The 22,755-nt window shown below is 40.3% G+C and overlaps 1 long non-coding RNA gene across 1 annotated transcript; it reads left to right on the top strand.

Annotated features, from left to right (window-relative positions):
• The first annotated feature begins 362 nt into the window (after positions 1-362).
• On the top strand, positions 363-19,979 carry LOC113125598 (uncharacterized). Its single transcript, XR_003295165.1, has 5 exons — positions 363-507; positions 1,260-1,358; positions 1,512-1,742; positions 2,536-2,684; positions 19,844-19,979. It is a non-coding gene; the product is annotated as an uncharacterized LOC113125598 (long non-coding RNA).
• Positions 19,980-22,755: the final 2,776 nt, after the last annotated feature.

Genomic DNA, 22,755 nt, shown 5'->3' with positions numbered 1-22,755 from the left:
ATCTACACTAGGATGTATGCATTAGGACAAAAAGGGGGTGGGCAGCTGTTGGGAAATACAACATTATAAAATATGTGGAGTGTTTGTTAACTAATGAATCCATTATTTGCATTTTCTATAAAACAAAGCAGTGCACAGAAGCAAAATATGCCAAAAATAGGGACACCAGCAACAGCAAAAGGCATTTTAGTTAATCTGCTCCCTCTGCCTCAGTGGCTGCAGTTCTGCATCAAATTCACATCAGTGCACTCCACAACTACTGTGGGAGGTTGTAAACAGTGAACCCGGTCCATTGGGGGAGGGGTGGTACCAGAGTATGATGAATGTATTGGCTCAGCTGACTCTGTGTTGCTCTTGTTCTCTCCAGTCATTCGGAACATCAAGCGCTTGCCGGTGTTCCCTATGACTTTGCTCCAGCGGATGTAGGTGTACGCCGCCGGCGAGTTTCAGCCACCTAAGGAATTCCCAACAGAAGGTCTAGGCCGAGGCAGCTCGGATTCCCTTTAGGTTTGTCCCCTCTCTGCCTTTGATGCTTTTCTCAATAAAAAAAAGAAGTAGCACATAAAGATTTATTAAGCACCCATGCTGAAAATATTCCTGTTATCTGGCCTGTATTTCAGGGACACCCACACAAATCTCACTGCTTCGACACCTGCAACGGGATTTTGTTTTTTTCTAAGTTACCTTAGACAACCCAGGGAAGCTGCATGTGTTCTGTAACACAGACCGTCAAGTACATAGCCAGTAACTAAGTACATTAACTCAAGGGCACTTAAGTGCAGTTTTCAGGTACTTGTGCTGTACAAAATATTTGTTCTCTCTTACAGCATCCCTCTACATATAAGAGCAAAATGTTATAACTTTTTACTGCTGTTTCTACTTAAGTTACTTTGCAGGTATGTTACTTTTATGTATGTGCATTAAAAACTGACAGCTCAGTCAGTGGCTGTTTTGCCATCAGTCTTTGTGTTGATCTAATCTAAGTCACTGCTAGCACACATTTTCCGAAGGCTCAGACCAGTAACTGCTTTGTCACACTCAATACTGTTACACAACTGGTGATTTAAAAGAGTGAATGATCACAAAGTGCTGAGGGCGATATGTTTTGTTGTCCCAGTTCTCTCATTCATGTCTTATTCCAGTGATGAAGTCGCAGGCCTGGAGTGCCCGAGGCTAAAGAAAGGTCTGGCTTAAGATTGAGGAGACTCACTCCGTTAATTGTAATTAACTGTCACAGTTTTTCCTTCTTTGCTTTTTAGGAACTATAAAGCTGTAAAAGCTTTTAATCTTCCACACCTCCTGGCAGGTGTAGCCGCTGTGGACCTGAGGTTCATGAGATATTTTGAAACAAATGCAAGGTAAGACCGGGTTAAGAGCCACAGCTGTGCAGCAGATACGTGCTTACCTGTACACAGCTGTCATCTATAATCAGATCCCACTGTGTCGTTATAATGGACCTGATATACCAGTGCTCTTACAGTGTTTGGCAGCTTGTCTCATGTTACCAACAGCCAGTGTAGGAGGCGGATGGACACCCATGCTGCTTTGCAATCTGAGCAGGATTTCCATGTGACCGCACTTGTTAACCCTGGATTACTCGACATATTCTTGGCCATGTTCAGATTTTCAAGACACACCGCACCACCAAGCCACGGCTACCTTGCTTTTGAAGAGAAGTGAGGCGAAACAATCCATGTTGCAGCAATAAAGTACCAAACTAGTGGACAGAGTTACTTTGTAAGGTGAAGTATTGCAAATCACTCATATAGTCACATACAGTGTATTTGTTGTGTACACTGCAGGATATTTGAAGCTATAAGTATCAAATAGCTGTAAAACATTACAGTAGTCTCTAGTTCTGGAGGCATGTGCAGATTCTAGAGCTTATTTACTGAAGTTGGATCACTTTTAAAAGTTTAGTCTCCATGAATGCAATGACTGGCACAGTTAGGGCTGCATAGTGTGGACGTGCACAAAGTGAGTGTCTGTTGCTCTCAAATTAAGCAATGCCAATAATCTAGGTGTTATTTGTTCCTAGTTTATTTAACATTAGAAATTGCATGCCTGCCAATTCACAATTAATTTGGAATAAATTAATAGTGAATTTCAGTAAATGCCAAGGACAGAACTGCATCCCACACTGAAGAGGCTTGAATTTGCACCTTACATATAATAGCCTCCTTTTACACCCACAAAAGAGTAATTGTTTAGTTAAAATATTTTTTGTCAAAATGGAGCAGATTCTACCATTAAGTGAAACAGAATATTCTGCCTCTTGCCGGGATTTGCTAATGTTGCTGTCAGAGGTAATGCTATGCTCTTCATTTATACCATGGGTCTGACTTTATACTTTTATGTTAGCAGTTAATCAAATGCTTCATTTTATAGATAACCAAGAGACGTGTTGCTCATTAAATCCTTAAGTGAGAGGCTTAATATTTTGCCTTAGCATGTGGTATACTGCCCCGACAGGTAAAACTCTTTTCTTTTAGATAAACTGAAACTTTTTTTCTTTTCCATCCTCTGTTTCTCCAGCTGCAGGAAACAGCTGACAAAGAATCCAACAGTATGTTGATGTTTTAAAATAGCTGAGCTAACTGACGGTGCCGGTCCTGAGGTCTTTACCACATTGCACCAAATCCATAAGAGCTACCCTGTGTAGAGCTGACTAAAATATAAATAATGTAAGTAAAAGTTGTATATATATTTGTTCTTTTAATAGTTACACTTAGCAAATGTAATTTAATTATTTCCTGCCAGGGTTTGTTTTTTAGACTTCAAATTAAACTCTGTATTTTCCATCTAATGGTGATGAACTTCATTATGTAGTGAATGTTCTGGTGTGTCATGGTGCTGGGGCCAGGTTTTATACCCTGAGCTGGCAGCAGGGAGGATTAGGCATTCGTCCAGGATTTTGCCTGATATCCTTACTTTTTTTTTTTTTTCTGGTGTCTCCTTACTTTATTGGATCCCCAACCCCTCCAGAACATTAACATGTAGTCTTCTCCCCCATGGCGTCTCCTGGGGTGTTAAATCATCGGCTATGACTGCCAATTTAGATAGAGGCTTCACCTGAAGTGGAACATGACATCTTTTTTTGGCTGTTTTTTCTTGGGTGATATGTAAAAATATAGTCAGAATTTGGTAGCATACCAACTCTGTTGCTTTGAGTATTTGGGATTGGCAGTAGCAAAGATTTATTATCTGTCTAAACAGTTTTCTTTGCATCCCCAGAGGCAGTCTTTAAGTTCCAACATGAAGTAGCTATAGTTCTTATCATTCTGCTCATTTGGGAGCAGGGTTCATCTTTCATAAGCTGCTATTTGCTCTTAGCCATCCTTTAAACACAAAAATGCACCGGAGTGACATCAGTTTACAGTGTTTACTCAAGTTTTACAAAAGTTCTTGATTTTCTTACCTGAAAATTAAATGCAAGCAAGTAAAATATACCGGTAACAAAAGCACACTTCTTTCCTGGCACTTGAGAAACTCCTCATCCTTTGTCCAACGGACAGGGAACAGTCCATCCTCCTGCCTCAGTCGGTCCCTCCAGTTGTGTGACAGTAACACGTTATAGGGTTGAAGAAGACAGGCTTTGTTGTTGACACTGGAGGTAATCCTGTCAAAATGGCCGAGGCTATTCACACTGAAGGCAGTCAGGCTGTCCGTGATCATCGCAGCATGGGCAGAGCTGGGGTGTCAGTAGTCAGTCTGCTCAACAGCTGGGTGAGGCTGGCCAGCTGTGTGCTTACCCCTTTTAATCCCTACTGCAAGGCTTGCTTGAGCACTCTGGCAAACTTTATTACATCTGTGCATGTCTGGCCTTTGCTTTGGGACAGTGTGTCAACAGGGTATGCAGTAGCAACTTGGACAAACTGGTCCATAAAGTCATCACTCCATCCTTTTCTTTCCATCTCCCTGGGCTCCTTTACCCACTGTTAAAGGTCAGGCTTAGAAATTCTACACACCTGCTTTTGCAGCTCTTCCTTCAAAGTGTTGAATTGTACAAAGCTAATCTGCTCTCTCAAGATATTGTCATGTCAATCTGACTTGTATTGCTTGGCTTATCACTGGATTCTCTAATATTTATTGCATGTCCTGAGTAATGGTGAAATACATGGATACACTGGTCAGCTACATACTTTTGCTTTTTCCATGCAACACACTTTTAAAATCAAGTAATCTTGTAGCAAGACAGTCATCCTTCATCTAAAACTGTGTTTATCAGATACTTTCAGGACATGTGGAGCTGTCACAGAAAAACTAAAGGCCCTTTTAGACACAAACCTCCTTATGTAAATGTAATGTTAATATAACATGACATGATAAGAGTTCTCTTGCAGAAAAAATGTACAGCCACAATAATCATCAGACCAGCTGTCTCTCAGAGTATATTTAAAAAATGTCATTTATGCCAACTGCACAGACGGATGAACATTTTACATACAGCATACAAGCAAATAGGAATCAGATGCCAGTCCCAGCTTAACGTCTTATCATTCTAGGCTTGTGCACTGTCAAACTTATATATACAGTTGATATTATGCTATCTAATGACATATAATACTCAAAGATATGAAAAAATGTATTAGGGGAATCATTGGAGAGAAACAAGTGAGCGTCCCTCATGCTGACAGTAGTTCAGTCTGAAGGCTGTAGCAAAAAAAACACAAAACATTTTAAAATCTATCAGTGTTGGAGCCTGTAAGAGAAGAGAAAACCCTTTCAAATTAAGACTTAACTCACAGGTGGTCAAAGCAGGCTCAGTCCTGAAGTATACAACCACAATGAGTTGTAAAGCTAAAGTGTAAGAATGTAGCCCACAGATTGGTTTAGGCGTATGGTCGTGCTCACATTAGGAGAAGTAGCTAAATTATGGATAAAATCATAATGAACAGCTGGCCAAAACAAAGATCCAATAAAACAAATGTGCAGTTTGGTAATATCTAACAGGGGATTTTCATGCCACATCATCACAGTATAAATAAGATTTGAGACAGCAAGTAATATTTCAGAAAAAAATGTTATTGTAAATGTAGGGGTCGGCCGAGTGGATGAGTGGTTTGCACTGTTGCCTCACAGCAAGAAGGTTCCTGGTTTGAAACCCATCAGGGACCTTTCTGTGTGGGGTTTGCAAGTTCTCCCTGTGCTTGTGTGGGTCTTCTCCAGGTACTCTGGTTTCCTCCCACAGTCCAAAAACATGTATGTCAGGTTGATTGGTGACTCTAAATTGCCCATAGGAGTGAGTGTGAGTGTGTGAGGTTGTTTGTCTCTATGTTGCCCTGTGATGGACTGGTGACCTGTCCAGGGTGGACCCCTGCCTTTCACCCAAAGAGAGCTGGGATAGGCTCCAGCTGATCCCTGTGACCCTGGTTAAGGAATAAGCGGGTAAATGTTAACCACCCTCTTCTGTGCTGCTTAAAACAGTTTTTATGGGGTTTGTATGAAAGAGTAGTAAGAAAGAAATAAGAAATTTGATAACATTTGATAACTAGTGAGACTTTATGTCATCAGATAAGAACTGTGACGTCTCACATCTGTCTTTATACATAAAGTTTTATCATGAATGGTCAGAAAAGCACAGCTCACACTGTCCTTTATGCACATAAACACATTGAGTCATTTCTACCCTAAATGAAACAGAGCCACCGTATTAAGTCTATTATGAATTCTGATTATATTTGTGTGTAACATTAAATTAATGAAGCACACATCCAAAGATAATTAAAAGATATGCAGATCAGGCTAATATATATTAGTCTGAGTAATTAAATTGGTGAGGAGAATTAATTAACTATCATTACTAATAAAATATTCATGGTTTGGTTTGTCTTAAAATACAAATACAGCAAAATGCATCTCTATTCAAAAATGTGCTAAATACACAAACATGAAAAACATTACCAGAACAAGCTCATTAATACTCTAGAAGGAGACATTTTTCTTGTCATATGTGTTGAAATCTTAATTAATGGTACAGTCATACAAGTACACACATAGTATATATTATGTGATAAACCCGCAGGGACATACAGGATGTTCTCATGAGGCTTAATGTCACTGCAGTGGCGATATTTCTTCTACCATTTGACCTTTTCCACCAGCTGAGCAGCCTTTAAAGTTCGGTGCAGGTTCTCTTAATTTGAATTAACTTGGAAAGAAAGAAGTGGTCCAACCATCAAGAATCTCCACTAACACACACACGGAGCAGCTGTAGTGGAATTGGAGACGTGTTTTAATAATCTGTGGACTAAATACCAGCAGGGGGCTGAGTGGTAGGCCTAAAGTTGAAGAACTAAATGTGTTCAGGTTAGTCATTAAAAGTAATACTGGATTCAGGTTGATATTTTGGTCTTACTTGGTATTATTGAACGCTAGATTGCAATTCAACTTGAATTAATAAGTCATGGTGACAATTGTAATTACAGACATTAGTTGAATGACTAATGTTAGCAGGAGGCCCATCTATTTAGCCATTCACACACATTCGTGTGTAGCACTTGTGGCCAGCAGAGATCACAGTGGTTGTCTTGACACTTTGCTCGGAAGTTGCAATTAAAGTATAATTTCAAATAACGCATGCATATCACTCTAAATGTTCTTGGCACTGTACCCTGAGAACCCTCCGTCTGTGCATGTGTGTTTGGTGATATTTACTGAAGCCATATACATCAATTTGACATCGCTTCATCACATAAATACTTTGCCTTACTTAAATTCAGTAAACTGATCAGGCATACAGCGCCATGTGTCGAGCTTAATATTTCATTTTGAATGCAGCGGCCTCCTTTAAGGTTTTAGCTAGAAACAATCAGTCTTTCAGTACTAATTCAGTCTGCAACACATGCAGTTTTTACAACTTGTGTCCCAGAAACACTGTCCAAATTAGTGATCCTGTACATGACATCTGTTCTGGCATCTTCTCTTTGCTCAGTTTGGTATTCTTAAACTCACCAGATAGTGCTAACAGCATTGCTGTAGCGATACTGACATTATGATTCATTGTAACTATTACTTTTCTCTTCAGTCTCTGAGTTATGAAGCTAATTAATCTTATTGTTTTCAAGGAAAATTGAGTCTGAAATGGAATTTTAACTGTGGCATCTCAAATGGCACTTGTTTACTCCTTCACTTCTGAGACAGAGTCACAGCCATTATGGGTGACTGCAACTGTGCCAATTTCATGATAAGCGCAGTAATTGTGGATAAAAGGTGCACCTTTCATCTTATCGAGTGCAACTTTTGCCTCACCCCCTTCTTCTCCCCATGTCAGTGCTTAATAGCTTTGCATTTGGCTTTTAAAAGCTGCCATGTTTTGGCCTTTATGCTGAAACTCTTTCCTCTCTCTCTTTCCACAATGTTGTATTTCTGCGCACTGTCACAGCACTTTGCTCAGAAAGCACAATTAAATTTGTTTGACTTGACCGGTAAATAGTGGAATGGCCCACTCAATTCTAAAAAGCTCGCCACGCTCACATTTTGAAATGGTCCAAAGATAGAATGTGAACTTAGCTATATGGGTTGTTTGTGGTTGCAGTGCTCTCTGGAAAGGCCATTAGCCACTCTGACCTGTGGAGTTAAGAGGTGTCAACCATGATTTGCTATTGTACATCTTTGGTCTCTTTGGTTCAGTGCTGATGGTCTTTAAAAGCCCCACTCAGGAGCTCTCGATTATCATCTACTTAAGGGCCATCACTGCCCATGGCTTTGTGTCATTCACTTCACCTATAATAGTTCTTCAGCTATAAGGTAAAGCATGCAATGTCTTGTGTATACTGTTTTCTGACTGGTACTTATCATCAGATATGGCATAGTTCCCGAGTTCATGCAGAGAACTGAAGTAGATGGCTTGTTGAGCAGAGACTGCTTTCAGGCAGAGGTAACAGGTGGCACAGTTTCTGATAGAACTGTCCAATTTTCCCAAAGGGGAGTTTCTGGAACAGGTGGTTGCATTTGTAAGCGGGGACATCGGCAATCCTTCCTGCTCACTTCCTGACTCTGATGTCATGTAGCTTCTTGAATGAGAGGAGTTGCTGCCAGATTCAAAGTCAGCAGTATTCTTTCTCAGTGGCCAATTAGTAAAGGAGAGAATTGTTTTTGTTTTTTCACATCTGGATCTACAAAACTCAGTACTCATAATGTTGGTGAGTACTTCATAAGGCCACACTGCAACACACCAGCATACAGAGTATCACATTTTCTTCATCTTCTTATATTACATCTTTTTGGGACGACATGTGGTGACCCTGATCTCGAAAGTCTACAGAAAGATCTGTTCACTGGTTTCATAAAAAAATCCTAAACTTGAAGTAAACAGATAGCCAGCTGATTTGTCAGTACATGCCTAATTAACCAGCAGCTGGCACTTATTTAGACTACTACATGTTTGTTAGGCTCATAACTTCACAAATTGCTTCATAATGCTGCTACTGATTGTGCTGCTTAGAGGTAGGACATACACCTTATTTAACCTGACCTTCTGCTACCTTTGGATAGTATGAACTATATAATCATCTAGCATTCTTCATACACCCTTTTTAGATTTCCTCTTATGCAAATGATAGAGAATTATCACAGTACATCATTATTGTCAAGGAGAAGTGTTCTGTCTGACTGTCTGTATATAAGAGTACAAGACAGTCTAAATTACCCTGGTCAACATGGTGATGATTATACTGTCTTCTTGCCTTTGTGGCATGCCAATTATACTTCCTCAGGTGAAAGCGTTGTCAACTCTCAGCCAATCAAAACACTGGTTGCTCCCCTAGACAGTGAACTCCTGAGTGGATTCTCTAGAAATACGGCTTATCTTTAAAATTGCACACTTTTCCTCAGCCTGTGAATAGGAATTAGGGTTAAGAGGGCAGTAAAGTGCACAATTTGAATGCCAATGCTCACTAGTCATTTTTAGATTACAAATATAGGGGGAGTTTAATGGGGAGCAAAATGCAGGTATATATGCATTTTTTCAGAAAAAATACTGTACCTTATGTATTTATGAGGGACAGTTTAAATATAGTTTTGCAGTCTAGAAAGTGAAGTTGATGTTTGTTTTCATAGTCTACATAGTGGTAATGCGATATGCATTAGCGTGTTTGAACATAAGCAAAGTTGGCTAAAATGCTGCAGTTGCCACAGCTTATAAAGTATTAATTAATATAGCTACACCGGACTGAATTTGCCAATGATTATTTGCCAGTGGTCAATATAATCAGCAGTTGCCTGGTAAAGCAAGTAGTTACAGCTTGTTAAGACACTGCAGACTTCAGTAATTTATGCAGACAAAGTAAAGAATATTCATAAGTTGGCTTGAAAAGCTAACATTATGAATATGTACATATGTTTACAGCACATAGTATTCACATTCAGTAAAAATACACACTTTACACTCAACCAGTTTTACTGTCGAAATCAGGCCGATATTTATTCTGCTACCTCTCACGAAGCTGCTACCCCCCCCCCCCCCCCCCCCCCAAAAAAAATCAGCTCGTGTTTTGAAGTGGTTGTTTATGTGCTGTAGATTGAACCTTACCTTACCACATGCTTACTTCAGCTGCCCTCACTACAGTTGCTCAGATTGACATACAATGCATTTGCACTGAGGGGAAAGACCTATTCAAGGGGGGGTCGGGGTGACGCTGAAATTAATGAGTGGGTGACAGACAGGTGAAATACTGTGCTCACACATTTTGAACTCTACCCCAATGAGCTACAGTTGCCCCCAACATAGCACACCACTGAACCAGTGCCAAAGTGACATGCTTCAACTCACCAATACCCACCCTGCAGTGTCCTAAACAAAACTGAAAAACTAGGGAAAACAAAACACTTTGACTGCCAAGTTTTCTTTTAGTTCAAGAAAAATAGATTTTAAGGCATCCACCTTCTATAACATTGAACTTCAGAAATTTTTACTGTATGCAGTCTGTGGAAATCCCATTCCCCTATGCACCCCTCCCTGGACTCATCACTTCTTTGTCCAGCTTCCTATTCCTGTCTTTCTTACTCTGTCACTTTTCCCCATGGGCTGAGAATGGTAATTCTTTCAAAAGAGTAATGGGATTCTGCCTGCCTCAGTAACTTTTCTCCCCAGATCCTGCATTGGATATATTCCATGATGTGTTTTTGTGAGTCTACATTGCATTCTGTATAAAACCAATCCAATGCAAACATAGATCACAGCAGCAGTTTATTTGTCAGCAGACACACAGGTGTTTCTTCTGTGTCTGTTGTTCCTTTTGCTCTTCTTTCTCTACCACTAATAGGGGTGCATGCCCAGCCATCTGTGAAGGACAAGGGAACCTTTTGGCCGAGACAAATCGCTTTGGAGCAGGACTGTAGCTTCCCTCCACCTCCCCATCCCCATGCTCTCCACACACATACACACAGATGAACACACAATACACGCTGTCCTTCTCCCTCCAGGGTAACGAGAAGCGTCTGCACTGGGTCCATAGTGTTCCATCAGGAGTCAGCCAACTGAGCCACCAGTCTAATCCCTACCAACAGCCCACATGGCTGCACTGCCAAGTTCCAATTAGACTCATAAAAAAGTGCTCCATTTTTCCTGAATGAGGACCTTCATGAGGGGTGTACCCAGCCCTCTGTAACCCACCAACCACTCAATATAACAACGTGGCTATAAAAGTGAGACAAGACGGGGAAGCAGGCCAGAATTATAAGACACCCCCAAAGGGTGACACTTTTGAGGAACAAACAAGGCTCTCCCCTCCCAGTGGGAAACAAAGCCGTAACTGTCTGCTCAGGGAGCTGCAGTGACTCGAAGAGACAAAGTTCAACCTTGGAGGCTTTGAGACCCATAAACCCATTGCTTAGAGTCAGCAGCGACAGGCAGGTTTATCAAAACATGGGTACTGAAATACGCACAGCTCCCATTTTCAAAATTACAGGGTCGGTGCATTGTAAGAGATAGGCCAATTATTTGTTGGTAATCCTTCACTGCAAGTAATGTATCACTTCAAGCAAAATGATTGGTTTGTAAGGGTCAGAGAAACCAATAAGTATTTCTGTGTGAACCATTTGAGTTTACAGTTCTTCAGCTGGTATGGTGACAATTTAAAGCTTTGAATTTCATAGCTGGACAGTTGATGGCTTTACTATATCAAACCAAGCAGTCTGCAGAAGCTGTCAGGTGGTGGGTAGGGACCAGTGATCAGAAAATGTGACCACAGAGCTTTTTCCAAAGTTAGAGGCTGACAGAGAGCTATAACAATGGATTTATGACTCCTATTTCCTATAAACAGGACCAATATACTGTAAATGGAGACAGGCTCTTAATAGTGCTAGTTCTTCAGAGATAAAGAGGTCTGGTGGCAATAATGTCATCGATAGTCCGTGTGTAGGAGTGTGTGTGGGTTATTGCAGGTTGTGTGTCCAAATCTACTAATGTCCTGAGCGACCTTGCTAAATAAAGACCAGTAGATTGAGCCACCCGCTCTCCCTGTCCATTGCTGAAGCACTGAGGCTTGAAGTATACATTTGCGCGCCGCATTACACCCTCTAATAGGCAGTCAGTCAAAATAACACGCTGCCTGAAATGTCAGCATTTACCTTTGTAATGACCAAGCTTCCATTGAAATTAATAGATCGTCAAGCTTGTCTCTGTAGTGTGTCTGCGGAGTATCTTAAAAGTGTCAGAGGCACAGAATCAGAATCCACCAACACCAAAATATGTGTGTTCCTGCAGAAATGCGCATTCTTACTCTGTTCTTGTGTCCCAGATTCTTAACCCATGAAGTCAATGAAATGTTGTGTAAATTATATTCTAACTTAAGGTTTTGATTTAATGGACTATTGTTAATCAGATGCTGGACTGAACATGCAGTCCACTCTGGAGTGCCTGTGCATTACTGTGAGAACACTGTGAGCAGTTCCATTGTAGTATAATCTCACTAAAATGTTCCGACAATTATGTTTTCTAACAATATCTCAGGCTGAGATTGGACTTAACAATATCTTCCTGATTGCTGGTTTTGTTTGTGTAAATGAGTGAAAGCCGCTGCTTGTATTGTCTTGTGTGATAATGGAGGACAGCATCTGTTTACCTGCCCCAGCGTTCTCAACTCTTTCTGAAACTTTGTCAATAGTTAGCAGCCCATACTTAGCTGTGTTCAGTGATCATATGCATAAACAGGAGCTGCTATTAGTGTGGCACCACAGTGCATTCATGTGTATTCACAGGTCAATGGGAAAATGCAGCATCTGCCCTCACCTCCGCTACTGTTGCTCCCCTATACACAATAAAATGAAATGTTAATGGATGCTAATGAAATGGCTAATTGTGGATTCAGTGCAACCATGCGAAGCTCACTCTCTAGGCCTTGCTGTTCATCGTTTATCACACAAGCACCTCTTGAGAGTTTAAGGAAGAAAAAAATAATAATGATAATAAACATTAAAAAACAATGAAACAACAATTATTATGCATGCGGACCAGGAGCCGTGTTAACCTGCTGTGCCGCTTGCGTCACACCAGCTCAGAGGTGACATTCCTTTGTGCTTGTCCCCCAGATCATGGTGGAAGTTTTCGAATAGCGAGATGGAAAGGAAGCTCACAGTAGGTTGGCTGGCGGCGATTTTTCACCTCAGAAACACTATTGCTTGTCAGTCCCAACAGAGACAGCTGCTGAGGCCTGCTAAAGCTGAGTAAAGCTCACGGCTGTCTTTATCTCTTGGCCTGTGAGCCCAGAGTGGTTTCAGGCAGTGATTAGTGAGGCGGATCCTACGTAGGTCACCCTTTTGCTGGAGGAGATCGGTGCTGGAGATTTTAGGCATCTGGGCACCTTTGTAGTAGGAGCATGTGAGTGACAAGAGAGGAGAGGAGAGGTGGATGGAATGGAAACTGGAGAGAAAGGAGAGACAGGCTGGCAGAGGAGATGTCTGGGTACTAACAGTAGGAGATGAAGGCTGTATGATTAGCTTTCTCAGGGAATAGAGGTGTTTGGTATTTTAGATGTGTTGAAAAAACATCCTGCTAGCATTTCATAAGGCCTGTGCTATACAACTGTAGGTCTCACAGTTGGCTGGAGTGACTTTATTATTTTTTTCACCTCATCAGCACCTCTGAAGGTCACTGCTTAACATGTTATGTCAGATTTCTTCAGTAGTAATACATTTTAATACAGTAGTAATACATTTTTTAGGGGCATTAACTTTCTGGAGTTGGTGCAAAAGCATAAGTTAAAAAGTGACCATTAAAGTGGCACATAATTAGCTAATGTTAGCATGCTAAGGTGCTGTACTAAGATGACCTATAAGGTTGTATGGAAAACAAGTTAACATTGATATTATGAACATATTAACATGATTTTCTTAGCATTTAGCTTAAGTAGCATTGTGTCTCAAAGTGCTGCTTGCATGGCTCTAGACTCTTGGTCTTGTTTGCAAAAAAATAAATCATCATTTGCATTTGGCATATAGATATTAATTTACAGTATCAGAACTCTCATAGTTTCTCTCTGCTAGTGTGCATTTTATGTTGCGTGCTTCCTGGCTTCTAAACAGTCCTGTCAGTCTTCGAAATGTCAAACACACCAACTGCATGATGCTTGACTATGGACAGAGGTGACAAAGGCTAATTACATTTGAGCAGCAGAGATCTTAGTTTCTTTAATGGCCGATTGCAAATGCATACTTGAGGAGACTCTTATCATCCAGGAAAACTGATTCCACAGTCTGCTTAAATGGCAGCAAAAACTAATTGCTTGTAGGACACAGCCTGTGAGTTGTAAATGAGGAAAATGTTCTTATTGTAAGAACCAAGGAAGCAAGACGCTATCTGAGAAACTGTAAAGGTAGAAATTTGAGGGACACAGAGGTAGAGTAAGAGCCCTTGTCTCATCACACTACCTTTCATTTGGCTTTCTGGGCTGTAGACATTTCTCTTTTGGCTTATGTTAATTACCATTCTGAACGCACAGAATAACCTTTTTATGAGGATGTAGATCATTTTGGAGGAATGGAAATTAAATTTAAGCAGGTCGTCTGCCTTAAAAATTCTCTTCATGCATAGTTATTGAAAGAGGAAAAAAAAAACTTTGATTTGATTTGGCTGTCAGTCAGATACACTTTCACCATTACCGCCTGCTTGTGTAGTTTTAAAGGTTTAAAGGAGTGTAAGAACAAAGCAAAGTGAGTTGACCTCCTACTGTTTAATGAAACTGAGCATTTTCAGGTTTCCAAAGTCAGAGTCCACTTACTAAAGGAAATTACTAATCTTAGTAAAACCCAAAATAAAGGACACTTAACCTACTTAACAGGTTTGTTGAAACATGCAATAGGAATATGCTTTAAGGAATAATTTGAAATCAGAAATCGTTTCCATATTCTCATGGCTCTTGCTTCGACTTTATAGTGCTAATTATACCCATTACAGTGTCATTGATCCCCCCACCACCCGCCTTTGCCAGATAAATAGAAAACTCTACCATTTGCTTTGTAATGAAGAAAGTTGTTCCGTTTCAGTCAACTAACCTCAAATCCACCTTTGAAACTGACTTGCCTTTAAGACAAAGCATCTTAAGTTTGCCAGTGAAAAAGAGAGGATAGTGGGAAAAGAGAATCAAAAGGGGACACTTATGCATATGTTTGATAAAGATAAGTGGCGTCCCATCTACTGGTCGTTAATGAGATCTTTTGCAACCGGAAGATGTATGTGGCTCTGGTGTGGTGCACACTAGTGGGAAATGACTGCTGAAGGGGCCTGTGGCGGGAGGCACTTCATCAAGTATAATTGCTGCCTTGTACACACTCGGTCCCTGAAGGCTGTTGCGTATCTGCAGACCCAAGACAATTCTCTTCTAACGTCCCTCCTATTCCCATTCCTCACTGACTTCACCTCTCCCCACTTTGTATTTTACCCTGCTGACCTCTTTGCCCCCCCCCCCCCACCCCAGGGTACATTATTTCCTGTTAAATAATGCTAATAGAACAATGTCTTGCTGGTTACAGAGTCTGAATATAGGCTTGATTAATCAGGCAACAACACAAAGACTTCCTCTTTTCCGCAGGTCCCCTGTGTTCCCTTTGGTTTCATGCATAGAATGTTTTTGTCTACACTGTGCATTTATTTCTGGGAAACAAAGTTAGTAAATCAAACAGGAATAGCAGCTCTTTTATCTTGCTTAAGTTCTAACATTTTGCCATACAGTTCATTTTTAACAAGAAATCTCTGAAGTGGGACACCATGTTCAGAACAATGGCTCTATCTTTAACATATATATATGTGAAAGCCAACAAATACGTCTGATATGTTGCATGGCTTGAGTGTCACACTTAGATGAATGCATATTTACAGCTGCTATGAATTTTCAATACAGCATAATTGCCAATTGTGATGTTCAAAAAGTAAAACCTCAGCAATTCTGCTCATCAGCGATATTGTGTTGAAACCCCCTTTTTGGTAGCATTTGCTGTGTGTTCTCCAATTAGTAAATAAAGGGGATTTTGCATATTCAGACAATTATGGCATAATGATGAGTGTCTGTATGCAAAAAGTATTCAGAACAGACTCAGAAATGGCACAAGATACACCCCATTTGTATGTGCCTGTCACAGGATTTTGATTGAGGAGTCTCTCACTGCTTCCTGCTCGTCTGTCTGCAGCTCTCGTCAGTTTGAAGAGGCTGCAGAGACTGTTGCTAATGTAAAGAAGCAAATAAATAAAATGAATGCCCTGCCCTTACTGCCTGCTACTGTAGTTGGAGAAGTCTCATTCACTTGCAAAGAACGTCAGCTTCAACAACTAATTGGCGTATTCCAACATCAGTTTTGGCATAACACGCTCATGCCCATTCAAGGGACAGTGGGAACACTGGCGTGCAATATAAAGCATTTCCAATAGGGGCTATTCATGTTGGCAAAAAGGAGTGGAACTAAGTGCAACCATCAGCCAGTCCACGCAGATTGCATGGCACATCAGTGCAGCACAGCCCCTTCCAGGAATGGAAAGGATTTGTTTTTTGCCAATGCTGTGGAGCAGCCATGTTTCGTAGCAGGTTAGCCCCTCTGCTGGGTACGTCAGGTGGGCTTTGGAGAATGAGAGGGATAGAAATAAAGGAGTGCATGACTGGATCAGCAGATGGGGATATTCTTGACTTGGTGCCATGCAGCTGCAACTGCAGATAACATATGCCAGAGAAAAGGGGCAGACAGAGGCTCTGTAAACCATAATAATCCAAACACTGTTTGTTAAGGATGGCCAATGCTAAGCCTAATGGTACTTCAGTTGAACATTATCAAAGGTATTGGACACATTACAATGCAAATGTGTTTATTTTGTTGCGTTTACATGTGAAAATAATGACAATGCTGCCAAAATCATTTTTATGATTGCATCACTTGACAATTCCTCATAATAATCCTGCTGTCTTGATTATCCACAGTGAGTTTTTGATTTCTTTTTTCTAAAAAGATAATTTGTTTATTGACTCACCAAATGAAATTTAACAAAAAAATAATTACAGCTATAACTCGGCATTATCGTATCATATCGCAATTAAAGATACATTGTGAGGTTTAAATTGAAGCTGTAAAATTGCCAGACAAGCTGGAGAGGAAACAATGACATATGACATAGCCGTCTCAAAGCAGCTATGGATAACAGCAGGAAGACTAAGAGGAAGGATACTTCATTAAAGTTGAACTTTTTGCAAGGAAACCCGTATCAATTGTGATTGAATGATGAGCAGAGTTTCTCCTAGCAATGCCATGATCTGGTGGCAGATCAATAATACTGATTAAACTGTGTATTGACAGTATGTCAACAGTGGAGAAGTTTTTCCATTAATGCAGTGTGCACATCTGGCATATATCCAGTATCTGCTATATCTGGTGAAAGAATTATGTTGAGTCACATTAGGCTTTACTCCTTGTAACATTTGGTGTTTTCATGTAGGCTTGGAATTAGTTTCATTTTGATCCTGTACAGTACTTACTCTGCGTATGTGCAGGAGTGTACTTGTGCATGTAGTTTGATGTAGCCATATTCTCACATCAAGTACTTTTTCCCCTTAAACTTCATTCATGTACATTTCACACATCTTTTTGTCATATCCATTTTAATGGCTTGTCATCTTGCCATCAATACAAATGCTCTTGGTGGACTGAAATGAGAAGCAAAGCAAAGGGCCAAATCATGTTTGCTGCATGTCCAAACAAACGATGCAAGAACTCTTGGCCAGCTCTTCAACAATGGGCTGCCCTATCTTCTGCAATTGGTACCTAACTCCCACAGCAGCTGCCACAACCATTTCAGTGGTCCCCACTTCAGACGGGATCCCTTAGAATAGGTTCGAGCACCATCAGGAGACTGAGGCTTAGCCATGAGAGGGCATATCTTGCATAATTCTCACAAACATTCAGAGTCTTTGAACTCCACTATATGCTTAAATTATGCAGTGCTGCAGTTTACTGTGTGACTACGGATGATGGAGAATTATTGATTTATGAATAGGAGAGAAGCCTCCTGAGAGAGATTGATGGGTTGATTTCTTAGCGTGTCATCTCAGTGCTTTCTTCTGACTAGCAGCTAAGGCCATCTGGTGTATAATATTGAAGAAAAACTTGCTGCAGCATTGTACAGTGATTGAACAGATGCAAAGAGTAAAAATACACTGAATAAGTGTCATATGCAGAGATGGAGCGATGCCACTCCTCTCTGAAGCTGCTGATTTCCTTCCTGAACTTTCCTCAGATCTGAACCCTGAAAAAGGAAAAAACATGGCACTCAACTATAAACTGCTGCATGTGTGGGTGTTGAGGAGTAGGAGGATAATACACAGGCAGCAGTGCATGAGCAGGCCTTTGTGCAATAGCCATGAAGTGGGCATCCTTTCAACATGCTGTGTACCATACATTTACCAATATACAGTATGTATGACACAGTGCAGTATGCCTTTGTTAAAATGGCAGAGGTAGTGGTCAGTCAGGTTGAGGTTGCTGAAAGGGTGAGGAAGAAAATTTAAAGAGGGTAAATCATTATGGTGCCATATTACTGCTTGGAATAACCAACATTTAGGTAGACCTTAATAAAATTTCACAGTAGTTATTTACTGTAAAACTACACGTGACACAGACCCCAACATGCCCCTTCAGCAGCCAAGAGGAAAAGAGGGCAATTTTTTTATAATTAAAAAATTATAATTCGAATTTGACTGCAGAAAAGGACGGCTGTGTGGAATTTCATTTAAACTTTAGCTAGTAGTTTTTATATGTGAGATAAGACGCAGATACAAGGAATGAAAGCATCTTCAAAATGAAAAACGATGCAGATCAGATCCATTTAATTCAAAGTTTTCCAGATAAGCTGGATATCTTTACATCAAGGATGAGAGTTTAGTAATGTCAGTTCTTTTGAAATTTTAATATAAGTGCAATAATGTTCAGAGTTAATCATCTGTGCAACGTGCACTCCAGGCATTTACCTCATACAGGATGAGGCCGGTCTGATTTACAACCTATGAACCTGCACATTGTGGACCTCGTTCTGAAGAATTAATTTACTCTGCATATTGGATGGCTCCTAATTATCAATTGTATGTCATGTATTGCAGTAACCCACCTGACCTCTAATTACAATAGCACCAATCAGAGTGGGGTTAATTCGAAGTGACGATCAATTTGGCCCAATCATTTTGCTCCACTCCCAGAAGTGACTGAGTCACTTTGAAGCAGGCAAATGTATTTCCAACCAGCCCACATATTACCTTGTTTTTCTGTCTGTTAATAGAACACATTCACCAAAGCCCTTTGCATAATGCTATGCTTCCTAATGTAGTGTTAATGGCACTGTGCAAAAGGCAGTCTTGAGCACTGCATCATTCTCATTGAGATTAATACAAATGGACTATGACTGTTACTTTATGTTGTGTTCTTTGTATCTGTGGATTTTTTTTTTTCTCCAATGCGACTGTTTACTCTTGATGGGTTTCGAGCACATTGTTTTCCTCCACTGCAAATTTACACCAACAAATGTGCCCTTGAGTTCTTGCCCAATAAAAAATGATAATTTCGTACTTAAACACGCATAGAAAACGTTATTAAAATGAAAATAAAACATACTCCACACTTCTCAGGAGTAAAGGTCACCAGTGAATGTGTGAACGTCAAGTTGTATTTCTTTGCTGAATAAAAGGGTTCAGGCAAAGTGTGTATTAAGAGCTACCTGAGGAAGAGCATTGACATTATAGTTTGTATGTGTGCACCCTACAAGAGCACACTTAAAAGGAAGGCCGCGGATTGTCTCCTGAGTACATTTTCTGCTGAACAGCCAACAGCAACTGTCTTTGAAGGCAAACTACAATGGAGAGGGGAAACAAAAGCTTAGCTCCACTGTAACCCAGGAGTAAGTAGGTAGGCCTAAACAATGACAGCATGTCCTTGAGTTATAAATATATAATATCCCTCAGGTGGCTCTAGGAGACAGCAGCTTCTGATTGGCTTTGGTTATAAATCATTCATTACAGTTCACATCAATAATTAATATTCCAACCAAGCCTGAATCCTTTATGTAAATACTGTCACACTTTGGAAGGTTACCATTGTAAACTTGCACTGACAGCAATTTTGAACTTTTGATTGCTGGCTTATGGGTGATGTGTTTCTTTAACTAACCTGCAAAGTAATACAAAGGTGCAGAGAATGATCTGCAAACTTTGTAGGCCATAATCAGTCATTATTTTCCATATATGTATACTGATTATTGATTAATGATGTAGGAATTTCTACTATCTGTCTTTTGTGCTGTCTTTCTCTCTCTCTTATATTTACTCTCTATCTCTATCCCTGTCCCTTCTGTCCCCCCATCCCCTGAATTTTCCTGCAGCTGGCATCATCAAAATAAACAAGATCTATTCAACAAGAAGAGTTGGTTGAACACGTCTTGGAAAAGCAACTCTATTGGCTCAACAAGGCATCCACCTCCTCCATACTGTATGCCAAGCAGCTGGATGAAAAAAAAAAAAAAGATGCAGGTATTTCAGCAAACTACTGTATATTTGAAGCACTTTATGGCAAATAATGAACTTCAGTGCCTCATTTAAACCCTCATAAGGATATATTGTTTCTGTAAAAGCAACCAGAACTTTATCGTGGCCTGGAACTGAGAAGACAAATATGTTGGTAATTATACTGGATAATTGGGTTAAGCTGTCCACACAGTACCTAAAGCACTGATCAAACATGTAGACTCAACACAGATTGGAGATGACAGCCCTTTGTGTCTGCCAATATCAGTAAATGCTGCAAAAATGTATACATTTTATAATATGTAAACAAGCCTACAGATCCCCATTATAAATGAATAATTTGGGGAAGCTTGATTGATTGCACCCTGTGATGGACTGGTGACCTGTCCAGGGTGTACCCCTGCCTTTCACCCAAAGAGAGCTGGGATAGGCTCCAGCTGATCCCCTAAATAGGAATAAGCTGGTATAGATAATGGAAGGATGATTGTTGAGATTTGGATGAAAATATCCATAAAAATATCCATATATTATGAAACTGGAACCAGCAGTTAGTAAGATTATCCTAGCATTAATCATTTGTTTAGTGCTTCACAACAAGATGTACTCAAACATATAGACTAACTCCTGTAAAACTGCATGTTGTTATTTTTGCCCGTCAGACTAAATGATTTATCATAAGACAACTGTGGTCAACCTTATCTTTAAGGGCTTGGGGATTAGGCTAAAAAATGAGCACTGATAAAAAAAAAAAAAAAAAGTCTGCAGTAGTATGTCTTTCACAGCTTTTGTTTAGGTTTCATCCAGTACCTGTACCACACACAGCAGCACTGATGATCCAATCAATCACAACTCATTAATGACAAGAAATGGGCTGTTGAAGTAGGACCATATGGCTGCGGCGTGAAACTCCCAGTCTCTCTGTCTGGAACCTGCAGAAAAAAAGAGACTGTATCTGTCTTTTCTTTGAAGTTATGACTTTTTCTAAGCATGGTGATTTATTCGTCTACACTTGTTTGCTACAGCAAGAAAGCTCATCATTAGTGTCTTAACCACTGAAAAGATTTGATTTGTTTTTGTGGAAATTACTGCAGTGAAGGAGCTGTGTAACCTTGGCACACCCGGTTCTGTTTAATGGGCATATGGTGATAATGTTTCAGCTAAAGATGTGACAACATTCTGTTACTTGTTTTCCTTAGCTTGTTCAGGTTTGCTAAGTCTGCATGTGGTCACATAAACTGAATTGTCAATAATGGAAAATAGAGCAAAAATTCCTTATGTCTTTGCTATTGCCTGCAGGACCAAGATGTGACTTGATTTACAATGTTGAAAACTTGTATTTATAACTTCACATTAAAATAATAATGCAGCACTGTAGAAACTTACAGAAGGATGCGGCTTGAAAATAAACTGTCTGGAACAAAGGTTTTTTAGGTTATTTCCGCCAAAGATTTTTGCATTAATGTGCAGTCTCCTCAGTCTTATCTGTGCTTTGATGCCCTGATCTCACTGAACTTTGCTAAAACAACATTTAAACTGTAGTTTTTAGGAGAAAGAGCTGTGGTATTATTGATTCATTTTAGGTGTCTGCTGCTGTTTGTGTAGCTGAGGCGCTTTTATCTCCCATTCCATCGACACTTATGCCTCGGCAGTAACCACTACAACTTTCCTGATGGACACGAGTTGGTACTCTGGTATCCTATAAAATGCTTCAGCAGGCGATAATATGGGCAAGAGCAAAGCACAGGACTGCAGACTGGCACTTTTGTCATGTTAATGTGACCGCATATGACGCTTCGCAAATAGGATTTACTGTACAGGGCCCCCTATGAAATGGAATTGCAGTCTCATAAAATGTACTTTTAAAGAAATTGTGTGAGGGAACTCTGGGCAGTAAATTAAACTCCTCTGGCAGGATTAGATGAAGGGGGAGGAGGAGAAGGAGGAGGGCAGCTGGAGAGCTTCTGCTCACTGAGGTCAAGGATCTGCTGTTATTCCACACATCTCCATTGCAGCTTTTATTCTATGTTATTGCATGTTTTATTTTTCTCTGAAACATTTCTCCAAAGGGGAGCTGTGACATTAAATTCAAACGCGAATGCCGTGGGCACATCCAGCAAAATGCCCCATAAACTGGATTAAAGTGTGTGTGCGAGTGAGATCATACATGTGTATGTAGTGCAGTGTATGGACAGAAAACTTCCCTTCTTAAACCGAACAGTTGGGTTTGGCTTTGTGGGAAAAAGTGTGAAGCTGATTTAAAGCTAAAGTTACCTCTCACTCGTGTAACATTTTGAAAGTTGAAGACCAATTTTAGGATGATTCTCCACACTGCAGGCTCACAGAGCTTCTCTCATTAGGCCACATGTACGGTGGCAGCTCAGCTACAATCCATGCAGAAGTCATCTTGGACCCTAACATTGCTCTGGTCACCGACATTTGAGTGTACTTCAAGAGTCTCCACACTTAAAACCTTCTCCTCTATCAACTCTTAAATCCCTGAATCCCCAGCCCTTGTGTGAGTGTGTGTGTATGGAAAGCCCTCAGTAGATATCCAGCTGTGGCTGCTGATATGAGCTTGGATGGACTCTTAACAAGTGTCTGTGTATAGATTCAAGAAATGGCGAGAAATCACTTCCTCCTGCTTTTCTGAAAAAGCTCCTCATCTCTTAGGCATTCCTTCCTTCTTTCCTCTGGCATCGTTTGACAACACAGCCACTGAACCTTCATGTGTCAAAATCTGAGGAAATATCTCCAAATATGCAGTATTGTA

This window comes from Mastacembelus armatus, chromosome 18 (genome assembly GCF_900324485.2).
Source record: "Mastacembelus armatus chromosome 18, fMasArm1.2, whole genome shotgun sequence".
In the NCBI taxonomy this organism is placed as follows: Eukaryota; Metazoa; Chordata; class Actinopteri; order Synbranchiformes; family Mastacembelidae; genus Mastacembelus; species Mastacembelus armatus.
The sequence above is the reverse complement of the archived record's forward strand: the minus strand, read 5'-3'. Positions and strand labels throughout refer to the sequence as shown.